Source organism: Alligator sinensis, unplaced genomic scaffold (assembly GCF_000455745.1).
Source record: "Alligator sinensis unplaced genomic scaffold, ASM45574v1 scaffold389_1, whole genome shotgun sequence".
In the NCBI taxonomy this organism is placed as follows: domain Eukaryota; kingdom Metazoa; phylum Chordata; order Crocodylia; family Alligatoridae; genus Alligator; species Alligator sinensis.
The window spans coordinates 50,028-50,238 of record NW_005841951.1 but is presented as its reverse complement, the minus strand read 5'-3'; positions in this window follow the sequence as shown (position 1 = coordinate 50,238).

Sequence of the window (211 nt, the reverse complement as noted above, 5' to 3'; positions counted from 1 at the left end):
CGCTGCCTGCGGGGGCGCCTCGCTCGGCAGCCGGGGGCGCTGCCCGTGGCCCCGGTGCTCGCCGTGCCAGCACAGCCCTTCGGCGGGCTCCGGCCCCTGGCGACAGCTCTCGCTTCGTTTGCGAACCGGGGTGATCGCTTCTATGACAAATCTCTTACAAAAGATCTCTCCGCGCCTGAGTCACTGCAAGAAAAGAGACAGCGAGTGGAAG